Here is an 11,525-nt window from a genome sequence, read left to right on the forward strand (position 1 = left end):
AACTTTTAACTGCCAAAACTACTGCAACAATCACTTCAACTACCAAAAGATTGGTAAACACATCTTAAGAGCTATTCTTTCCCCTCTCTATTCACACAAGCCGAGCTGTTTGATAAAATAAAGCAATCCAATTCATGTTACCAGTAAAAAATGTTGTTATTCACAGTATCCCAAACTCATAATCCCAGCTTACTGATAGTAATAAGCTGAACTCTAATACAAGCATGGGTTTAATATCGGGTGCTGCATTCATCCCTAAGGCACTACAATATAGCCAAAGAGTCAAACTTCAGACCCTTTATCAATACTCGTCCCAATTTAATTGTCACATTACCAATTCAAATTTTACTATCAACGTAACAATTAATCCCGAACAAGTACAAAAGTAACGACTTGAGTCGATAAAGAGGAAATGTAAACAGAGAAATAAGTAACAGAAAGCCCGTGAAATTATCGAGCAATCTGTGTCGCAAAATCTGTTCACAATTTTTGCCCAACAAAACGAAGCACCCAACTATAAGGAAGTTAAGCGCTAGATACCTTGGGCAATATAGTAAATTAATAATTAATTTTATGCAATCTCAGCCGAAAGATGGTGAATATTTATACGATTAATCACTGAAATTAACTCAGGAATTTTTCGGATAATTTTTCATCATTGATTGCATTTGATTTATCAAAAAAATAAAATAAAATTGTTCGCAAATCATGTTTGTGTACTATCAAATAACTTAATTGCGCTTATTTTATTGAAAAATTGATTACAAAAAAAAAATTGAAACTACTAAAAAAAAATCCCAAAAATAAATTAAATTGGTTGGAAAACGCAAGAGAGATCAGATGGTAGTGCATGTAAAAAGAATTCATCAATTTGAATTCAGAAAAATATATTGGGTAAAGTATATCCTCATATCTCCTTGCAAAATATATTCAGAAAAAATGTTAGATTTGAAAAAGAAAAAATGAAGAATCAGATAAAAATTGGTCAATCACCATAATAAAGCATCTAATTAAGATGCTTGTAAGACTGGGGCGACATGAAATATCATCATATTCAGGCTCATAATATGAAAAACGAAAGAGATTGTTGAGAAAGTTTGAAAAGGTTTTAGATGAATACTGCTCAATGAAGGATGGATGAATACAAGAAGAAATTAGGGTTTCTGAGTTTGTTGTAATTGGGAATGAGTTGTGGAGGGACTTTATAGTTGGAACTTGGAAGTTTTAAGCAGCCCAAATTAGGGTGCGCGCTATGCTGGGCCGCCAGCCGCAGGCCCGCAGATATTTGAGTTTTTTTTTTTTTTTTTTTTTTTTTGGTGAGCAGATATTTGAGTTTTTTAAAATTGAACAAAGTGGTTAAGCATATGGATATAGTTTTTTTTTAGGAAAAATTAAAAAGAATAATCTCACCTTTGACATATCTTCTTAAAATAATCATACATTTGCGTATTCCATAAATAATCTCACCTTTGTACCGAGTACCCCATATTCTCAAAATAGTCTTTTTCATTTATTGATCGGTTGATTAAATTGGTAACCTGTTTTAAAGAGTAATTTGACACGTGTCACTTTTTAATTGGGTTTTATATATAATTTTTTTAAACAATTAAAAACTAAACAAAAAAATATCTTCTTCCCACCCATGTCGGAGTAAACCACTCGCCGGAGTAAGCCAGACCCAGCCACCGTCTTCTTGGATTCCCTCCCCTTCCCATGGCAGCAACAACTACCACAACCACCACCGCAGCAAACACCGTCTTTCCATGAAATTACCACGTCGTCCTCTCTGAGTCCAACTCCCTCCCTTTCAATGGAGACTTCAATTCACAAGAATCAATACAACCCATTTCATCATACCCTCTTTCCCGTCGGACCATCAACAATAATCCCGACAGCCACAACCACCAATTAGTTGTTGATTCGACTCGACACGGGTATGAAATTTGGGTCGGAATAGGCTTTTTACACTCAAATACGACATTAAAGAAAACAAGATAAAATTACGTAGTTGTTTAAGCTCTGCAACTTTCAATGACTTCTTCTCGACATTTATATATTTTTCCTCTATTCTATCATATGTGCATTTGATAAAAGTATCTAAAGTTTGTTTGGTTTTTTTTTTAATCTTTCCTTTCTCCTATTCACATAGCTGTAAGTAGGGGTGAACACGGTTTGGTTTGGTGCGCTTTGAGTTCAAACCAAACTAAACCGCAAAATACGATTTTGGTAAATTTTTCAAACCAAACTATATTAGTATTGAAACTAGACCAAATCAAACCGTAATAATACGGTTTGGTGTGGTTTGGTTTGCGATTTATGATAAGACGACATTGTTCCCTACAAATAATACTTCATTAACTAAAATAATGTTTAAATAATTATCCCAAATGAATTTAATCATATACCACAAATCCACTGCACCTTGTTGTATTTTGATTTTTGATTTTTGATTTTATTTTATTATTTTTAATATATACTACCTCCGTTTTTTATTAGTTGACACATTTTGACTTTAGCACTATTCACACATCTTTCTTTGACCATGTTTTGTTAGACATATGTGAAGAAAAATATAGTCGAGTGAGATATTGTTAAATTTGTTACAATATATATTTTCAAAATATCAACATTTTATAATTTTTGTTTATCAGAAGTTAAAGATATTAATGATTGAATTTGTGCATTAACAAACGTGACTAAAGAAACGTGTCAACTAAAAAGAAATGGAGGAAGTAATAATTAATTATTTTTTTATTTAAATATTAAAATGTGATTTATTGGTTTACGGTTTGGTTTGACATATAATTTTTGAAATCCAAACCAAACCGTAAACCGTATTTATAAAAAATCCGAAACCAAACCGTATTTTATAAACCGTAATTCAACCAAATTGCTAAAATACGGTTTGGTCTAGTTTGGTTACGGTTTTGACCAAACTGTGTACAACCCTAGCAGTAAGCTTAAAAGGTTTATATTTTTTATTTATTTATGTTACACTAAGGTGGTGGCCAGGTTTTTGATTCAATATGTGAGAGCACTTAAAGGCCTTAAACCCGGTCAACAAATTTGAGCCTCTATTATTTTTACAATAGTATCAATGATAATTATTATTGTACTCCATTTTTTTTTTGTCAACTCATATTAAATGTGATTTATTAGTTTATTATTACTATTAGAGCACCAGCAACAATGATGATTTGTATCCTTTTAGCTCACTTTTTTGTTGGCTAAAAGGATCCTCATTGATGTGAAAGAGGGGGAAAGGATCCTCTTAAGAAGAAGAAAAGGTGGTTTCCTCTTAATGGAAAGGATCCTTTTCCTTGGCTCTTGTGCCAAAAGCTTTATTATTTTTGGTTTTTGTTTTTTTTAAACTATTATATTAATAAATAATTATATAAATAAGAGATAGAATATATAGTGGGGTATATGTAAATAGGACATTGAAAATGGGAAAGGATCCTTATTGATGTTGAAAATATTAGAGAAGGAGAATGAGAAAAAGGATGGAGATAGTGGTAAGTAATGTGGAAGAAAGAGAATATGATGTGTCTGATTGGAGAAAAAAAGAAATAAAATGGGAAAGGATATATTTATCCTCACTATTGTTGATGCTCTTACTCTTTATGAAGTATCTATTTTTTTTTAAATTTTATATTATATATATACTAGTACCCGTGTCTAAAATCCGGATAGAGTCCCCGTATCCTAATTTTTAGGAGATGATGTACCAGACACTTGGATCTGTACCCATACCCAAATCTCCTAAACGAGTATACTTATTGTGGAATTTAACAATTTACTTGGGGCAATATGGTCATTTAATACTACGCTTTTGGTATTTTTTTTATGGTGGAATTTTAGGAGATATTTGTTTAGTAGAGTGGTATGAGTTTGAAATCAAGAATTAGCCTTCTGCCCGTGCAATGCACGGGTTATTCATATAAAATTGTATTGAGATAAGTGAGGAAATATCATTAAGTCATTATAGGGTATAATATGTAATCAGAAAAATTGTATTGAGAGTTAAGTGAGGAAATATCAGTAAGTCATTATAGGGTATAATATGTGTATCGGAAACATGACTAAAGAAATTAGAATTTTGGAACTTTGATCGAAAAAGAGGCTTAAATAGAAGGTGGAAGGGCTAAAATTAAAGAGAGAATAGGAAAATGTTGAATTAAAGGGGAGAGATGAAGTGTGTATGAATGATAAAGTATAAGTTTAATGAAAGAATTAAAAAAAAAAAATGGTGTAAGAGCACTCACACTAGTGAGCAAAAAAAAATTTGTTCATTCTCTCTCTAGCCACTTTCTCTCTCTTTCCAACCATGGGCATTTTTTGTGAGCAAATTTTATCCCACTAGTGAGCAAAAAAAAAAATGCTCATCATTCTCTCTTTTACTTTTACACATACCCCACCAACATTTCTATCTCTTACACATCACCATATTATTTTTAATTATGTTTTGGTTAAATAAAGTTTTAGTGCTACTAATTACAATTATACTATTATTTAACTTGTTACAATTATTAAATATTAATTAATAATATTGAAATTTTAATTGCTAAACAATTATAAATTATAAATCTCACTAGAAATGGGAGTAAGAATAATATAGAGTGTTTTTATGATTTTTGAAATTATACCAAAATATGTCAAAATGGATCTCTATTTGTAGAGAAAAAAAAATTATAACCGTTGATAATTTTTTTTTATTTAATTATAAATCAGCCAAAATAGCCGTTTTAAATTAATTATCGTTTAAAAACGGTAATATTTGCTTATTGGAGGAAGAAGCTGACAGGGACATTGGAGAGTTGCTGGGCCCCACGTAGTTACTGTTCATCCTCAAATTTGCTCATAGGATGAGCAAAATCAGAAATGCTCATGAGCATTTTTCAATATGCTCATTGATGGGTCACCATTTTTAACAAATTTGCTCACCATTTTTGCTCATGAGCAAAAAAATGCTCACTGATGTGAGTGCTAATAAAAAATTAATAGTGTAAGATGACATATGACACTATAGTTAGAGAAGTGTAATAGAATGAATGAGGACATGTGTCTTTTTTAGTTTCTTGGTTATAGTTTTTAAATACTAAGTATAGATAGATGATGTAAAGGTGGTATCGGGTTGGAATTTGATATTTAATACCATGTATTTGGTTCAATTTTGAAATGAGATCTCATCCCCTGAGGGGGCGTTTGGTTTGCAAACTGGTATGGGGTTGGAATCAGGAATGAAACCATAGTGGTATGGGTTTGAAACTCGATTCTTAATACCATATGTTTGGTATGATTATGGAATGCAATTTTTTTTCTATTATTTGATACCTAAAAGTGTGGGAATGAGCCAAACCCATCTCTCCCCCAAGGTTTCTAAACCCCATACCTTGGGGGGTTTGAGGTATGAGTTTGAAACTCTTAAAATCATAAAACAAACACAAGGTATGAGTTTAAACCATTTTAAACCCATACCTTATACCTTAATTAAGTGAACCAAACACCTATGTATTTGATACCTAAGGGAATGAAATTAGCCAAACCCACCTCCCCCCTGGTATTGATTTAAAATTCATACTTTTAACAACCAAACATATGACATGTATTTTAGGACCTATTCTAGTTTACTAAAATGAACTGATTTATGAGAGAAGGAAATTAAAAATTAAATTGAATTGAAATTAAGCTCAAGAGAATAGGCCTTACTAATTCTAAACCCAACCCTACCTCATACCTATATTTTTTGATACCTATATTTTGTGAAACAAATGCCCGCAATTCAATGTACACTAATATTTTTTTTTGAAGCAAGATGGGGAAATATTATTAATAGATGATTAAGTTACATCAAGAACAACAAGAGTAGAAATCCCTTGCGGAAATGAGTTCAGAAAAACATGTTCAACCCCATCTAAAGGAACTAATCTAGCATCAAAGTGAGCCACTACATTACCACATCTCTTAACATGATTGCAAGAAAAAAACTCAAAGCAAGCAATGACGTCCTTGATATCTTCCAGCAGCAGATCTTCAGTCGCTCTCCCCGACTTCGGACAGCAAATAGCTTGCACCACTTCCAACGCATCACACTCGAGCTCGACAAACTTGTACCCCAGTTGTTTAGCAAGAAGAACACCACACCTAGCAGCAAGGATCTCTGCCATCCTCACAGACAGCACAACTCCAACTTTATGGACAGCCACTGCCAAGAGCTTCCCTTCCTCATCCCTGATGCACACGCCCAGACCCACACCATCAGCCAATATTGCCGCATCAGTGTTTACTTTCACACGCCCTTAAGCAGGACAGACCCATCCCTTACGAGACACCACAGCATTGCCCACAGCAGCAGCCCGAGAAGAACCAGCACCATGAGAAACCGAGGCCGCATACACTTGAAAATCATCCACCAATTTCAAGAAACCCAGCACACCAACTGTGATATTCTGCCAAGGGGACTGATGTACCACAGAATTGCGATAAGACCAAGTAGCCCAAGCCGTAGCAACAAAGGAAAGCAGTTCCGCTCTATTCAATCTCACCATAACCCATAGAAACAGGTCCCTAAACGAATCCATTGGGGCATCTTGAAAAAGAGACCATAAAGGGGAGTGTTCCCAGACATTCTTAACCTCAGAGCACTTAAAGATCGCATGACAAATAGATTCTTGCTCTGAGTGACATATCTCACAAATACCATCATCACGTATATGACGATCTAAAAGCCTACCCAACGTTGCCATGGAACCAGTACAAGCCCTCCAAAGAAATTGGCAAAGCTTAGGGGGACCACCAATATTCCAAATCCTATCCCATAACTCTTCCCTCTCCCCATTGAGCCTAAATCTCCAGCTGCTAATATGACCCATACGACCAAGCCAATAGGCAGATTTGGTAGTGTACAGACCATTAGAAGACGACCACCAATACCTCAAGTCAGACGTGTTCCTACAGCTCAAAGGGATACATTTTACAATGTTAGCATCTTCCAACGTGAGGTGAGAATGCAAAGCCTCCAAATTCCAACACTTCCTATTGCTATCAATCAAATCAGCAACTCTTAGATCAGGGGGGCTCTCAACATTGGGTGTTGGCACTTTACAAGCACTCTCTCCGGGCAGCCAAGCATCATCCCAGACATTGATGCTTTCACCATTCCCCACCCTCCATTTTAAGTCATCGAGAAGAAGAGCCTTCGCTCCCCAAATGCTCCTCCAAACATAGCTAGGGTCATGACCCCGATTCGAAGATAAGAAATCCCCATTCTTGAAATACCGGGCCTTCAAAATTTTATACGTCAAGGAGGAAGTATCACACATAAGTCGCCAACCTTGTTTAGCTAACAAAGCTTAGTTAAAAATTTTTAGATCTCGGAATCCCATTCCACCCAAATTTTTTGGCAAACAAAGTTTTTCCCAACTCACCCAGTGAATTTTACGATTAGTACCTCTAGCTCCCCACCAAAATCTCGCCAACATATAATGCATCTCATTAATTATACCATCCGGTATTTTAAAAATACCCATCATATAAGTTGGAATTGCTTGACCCACGGCCTTAATAAGAACCTCTTTCCCTACTTGAGACAAAAAGTTCTCCTTCCACCCTTGCATTTTCTTCCAAATTCTCTCTTTCAAACATGAGAACACAGCTTTCTTAGAACGCCCAATCATCGTCGGTAGCCCCAAATACTTCTCGTGCCTTGCAACTTGTCTCATACCAAGCACCGCGAGAATATCACGGCGTCGAACAACATCCACATTTTTACTAAAAGACACCTCAGATTTATATATCAAAGTTAATCTTTTGTCCCGAAGCCTCTTCATATGTGCTAATAATATTAGCAATCTTAGAGCACTCCTGAAGTGTCGCTCTAGCAAAAAGAATACTATCATCAGCGAAAAATAGATGAGAAACCCGAGGGGCACCTCTACAGATCTGAGCCCCGTGAATAGAATTCTCATTAGCAACCTTAGTTAACAAGCACGAGAAAGCCTCCGCACACAATAAGAATAGATATGGTGAGATTGGGTCTCCTTTTCGGAGCCCCCTCGAAGGAATCACTTCCCCATCAATCTTCCCATTCCATTTAAAAGCATAACTCACACTCGATAAACAGTCCATGATACGTCTCACCCAAACCCCATCAAAGCCAAACTTGTACATCACTTTCTCCAAGAAGGACCATTCGACCCAGTCGTAGGCCTTGCTCATATCCAACTTCATGGCCACATTTCCGGTTTTCCCCTCACCCTTTCTCTTCATTGCATGAAAGATCTCGAAAGCCACAATTGCATTATCAGTAATCAATCTTCCCGGAACAAAAGCACTCTGATTACAAGAGATAATATCCGGAAGAATTACTTTTAATCTGTTCGCTAACACTTTCGAGATGATTTTATATATAACATTGCATAAACTGATGGGGCGGAAATCACTCATTCTTTGCGCCTCATGACATTTGGGGATAAGGACAATACAAGTTTTATTAATATCAGACAAATCCACAGCATTGTTCCACCAATTTTTCACAAAAGAAACCACATCGGGGCCAACAACATGCCAACATTTTTGAAAAAAAAGAGCATGCATACCATCAACACCGGGCGCCTTATTTGGATGCATTTGGGAGAGAGCTTTAACAATTTCCTCCGCACTCGGTTCCCGATTAAGATCATAATTCATATCCTCCGAGACAAGCGGCATAATCCCTGCAGTAGCCTCCTCAAAGTCGGAAGGCGAAGATGTGGAAAAAATGTTAGTAAAATAATCAGAGATAATATCTCCAATTTTTTCCATATTCTCATGCACCATGCCACTTTCATCTTCCATTTTATGAATAAAATTCCTCCGCCTCCTATGAGAAGCTTTGTGGTGAAAGTAAGACGTATTTCTATCGCCGTCTTTCAACTCATTAGCACGGGCACGGGCATGCCAAAAATATTCCTCATTTCTATGAAGTTCATCAAGCTCCGCAACAATCTCCATACACCTCTCAAGCATAGTAGCATCAGGAACTTGTTTCTGCCATTCACCAAGTTCCTTCTCCTTCTCACCAATTTTTTTCTTTACATTGCCAAACTTAGAGTCAGCCCATTTTCTCAAGTGGGACGCACACAAAGCAATTCTGCCCTCCATACTCTGATACGAATTTCCTTCCCACACCTCCTTTACCACCTCATGACACTCTGGCTTGGATAACCACATAGCCTCGAAATGAAAACGTCGACCACCTTTTCGATTTTGGACATTTTCCCCCGCTTGTAGTAAAATAGGGGCATGATCAGAATAATATATTGGGAAATGCCGGACAGAAGCCTGCTGGAATAAGGAGCTCCACCTATCACAAGCGAGGAAGCGATCAAGACGTTCTCGGACAATGCCCCGGGGATCATTGCCTCTTTGCCATGTAAAAATACACCCTCGATAGCCAAGATCAGTAAGGGAGCACAAGTCGATCGCATCACGAAACAACTCCATCTTTCTGTCACTCCTTCGAACCCCTCCATACTTCTCATTTTCAAAAAGAATTTCGTTAAAATCCCCAAAAAATAAAATAGGCAGATCGATGGTCTCCTTTAAGGACTTCATTAATTCGAAGGTAAGGTGTTTATTGCCCGTTTCTGGCCAACCATAAACCCCCACAGCTGCCCACTTAGCAACATTAGTACTATCACACACCTCCACCGCTATATGATGGGTAGAATAAGAAATCACCCGCACATTAAGATCTCTCCACCACAAACCCATACCACCTGAATTCCCATTACTGCTTAAACAAAGACCCTCAGTGAAGCCACAATTATTCCAAACTAACTCAAGTCTACTATTATCAATCATCGTCTCCATAACAAAGACGAGGTTTGGGCGGTCCCTCCAACACCACGATCGGAGGGCAGTAACTTTCCGGGGATTGCCCAATCCCCGGCAGTTCCAGCTTAGGGTTTTCATTGTTGTTCACGGGGTTGGGATGTACCAACCTCCGCTACTTTCAGAAAATTTCCAACACCCAACTCCTTCTCTGCTACCTTAATTCTCTTACTGCTATCTATCATGTCACCATCCACTTCACTCTCAAAATCAGTCCCCTCCTTCCTCTTGCCACCAATTGATTGGATAGATAAGTCATTGTGAGTAAGCCGGTTACTGGAACTAATGATATGAACTTTTCGAAGCTGTCTCCCTTTTTTCTCAATCCCCTTACCAACCAGACTACCCTGATCACTATAACTGACAGGGTAAAGTCGTATCCCCTAATAAAAAATAATTACCTAAATCACTAACTAAGGTAGATAGGGAAGTAGGGTTGATCTCCACAGGGAAACAAGTCTTTTTACTCCTAATTAAATATTATAATCTAAATTATTTAAGTAACCAATATTTATAATTAAGTAAAAGATTAAACTACTAAGGTTGAGAATGGGAAGAAAACAATATATGAAAGGATCTAGGGCATAGGTTCACCAATAAATAATATTCCGGGGTAAAACATAGTAATCAATCATTGACATGGCATAGATAACATGATTAACAGGCTCTCGCAATTTATTAATCAACATAGATCTAACAGGCTCTCGCAATTTACTAGACCTAAGTTCTTATTGAAAATAGCCTTTGATATCAAATTAACATCTGCTCGATTCATCAATTTAATATTGCTATACTTTACAAGCCGCAATTGTAAACATTAAAACAATCCAATAAGAAATCATCATGCAATACCAATAATCAATAATAGTCAATCATCAATGCATCAATTAACCAGATTGTAAAGGGCTCTCGCTACGTATTACAATCACACAATTAATTTACCGGTATTACATCTCATCTCTCGTATCTTGACTTAACCATTTATAAATTAACTTGCCTATTGAAACTAGACCTAAACATTAATTCTCATCTCTCGATTCTTGAATCAATATTGCCAAACTCATGCATAAAAGATAGGCCTAATCTAGTCACAGAGCATTAAATCAATCAATAGGAAATTAATCTAGCACTGATAATCAACAACAATAATTTACCCCTTCATATTATTTATTAGATCCCCATAAACCCTAGAAATTAAACTACTCACACATATTAAAAACTAAACTAATCAAAGTAATAAAATAAATCATGGTGAAAGGAATAAAATAAATAACTAAGATGAAGGGAAGAGAAATCGTTACCAAAATAAATCTGGAATTAATGAAAGAATTAAAAACAAAGGTTTAGAGAGAGATTAAGAGAGAGAGAAAACTAAGTAGAGAGAGAAAGTCTAAGAAAGAAGTACTAAAATCGTATTACGGAGGAGTATTTATACTCCGTACAAAAATCCTAAACTAAAACAAATTAAAACGACACTAATCGTCTCCTAAAAATACACGCGCCCGATCGGGCGCGCCTTTTTTGACTCTAACACTAATCTCGCGCCCGGCCGGGCGCGTCACCGGGCGCCAGCCATAGCTTCTCCCGCCCGGCCGGGCGCGTCACCGGGCGCCAGCCTCTTTGGCCGGGCGGCTCATTTGGGCCACTATTTA

The 11,525-nt window shown here is 36.4% G+C and overlaps 3 non-coding genes across 3 annotated transcripts; all 3 read right to left on the minus strand.

Annotated features, from left to right (window-relative positions):
* Window positions 1–574: 574 nt before the first annotated feature.
* On the minus strand, window positions 575–667 carry LOC145608669 (small nucleolar RNA Z196/R39/R59 family). The gene has a single exon (XR_014105862.1). It is a non-coding gene; the product is annotated as a small nucleolar RNA Z196/R39/R59 family (small nucleolar RNA).
* Window positions 668–830: 163 nt separating this feature from the next.
* LOC145608662 (small nucleolar RNA Z195/SNORD33/SNORD32 family) lies at window positions 831–918 on the minus strand. Its single transcript, XR_014105861.1, has one exon. It is a non-coding gene; the product is annotated as a small nucleolar RNA Z195/SNORD33/SNORD32 family (small nucleolar RNA).
* Window positions 919–967: 49 nt separating this feature from the next.
* Window positions 968–1,056, minus strand: LOC145608827 (small nucleolar RNA U31b). The gene has a single exon (XR_014105905.1). It is a non-coding gene; the product is annotated as a small nucleolar RNA U31b (small nucleolar RNA).
* Between the last annotated feature and the right edge of the window lie 10,469 nt (window positions 1,057–11,525).

This window comes from Chenopodium album, chromosome 2 (genome assembly GCF_948465745.1).
Source record: "Chenopodium album chromosome 2, dcCheAlbu1.1, whole genome shotgun sequence".
NCBI classification, from domain to species: Eukaryota; Viridiplantae; Streptophyta; class Magnoliopsida; order Caryophyllales; family Amaranthaceae; genus Chenopodium; species Chenopodium album.